Below are 455 nucleotides of genomic sequence, written 5' to 3' on the forward strand. Positions count from 1 at the left end.
CACAAGGGACCTGGGCTTGACTAGGCTGAACTGGGGGAAGTACATCCAGGGGCAAGGTAGTTGGTAAACCATTCTTTAAAACTCTTGCCTTTGGTTCAAACTGAGGATAGAGGATAACTTCTGGAAAAGGTTTATAGTTTAAAATATTTAGTGTCAGGAAGCTGTACTTATTTTTTTAAACTCAGCAGCCGGAAAGCTTAAATGATCAATCTGTGGAAGGTCTGGAGACTAGCTGGGAAGTCTGTCCTGGTCTGCCCTGTGCCATCAAGATGTGGCACTTCCTACCTGTCCCACAGTGCAGGATCTTACAGTCAGATTAGAAAACAACTGTACCTTGACTTGATAGTTTTTCTCTGCGTTTCTAGGCTTATGCTTCACTGAAGTCCTTAGCTACAGTTTACCCTATGGTGGACATAAAAGAGGACACAAAACAAATTTATACTTAAATACCATGA

Source organism: Eubalaena glacialis, chromosome 3, assembly GCF_028564815.1.
Source record: "Eubalaena glacialis isolate mEubGla1 chromosome 3, mEubGla1.1.hap2.+ XY, whole genome shotgun sequence".
In the NCBI taxonomy this organism is placed as follows: Eukaryota; Metazoa; Chordata; class Mammalia; order Artiodactyla; family Balaenidae; genus Eubalaena; species Eubalaena glacialis.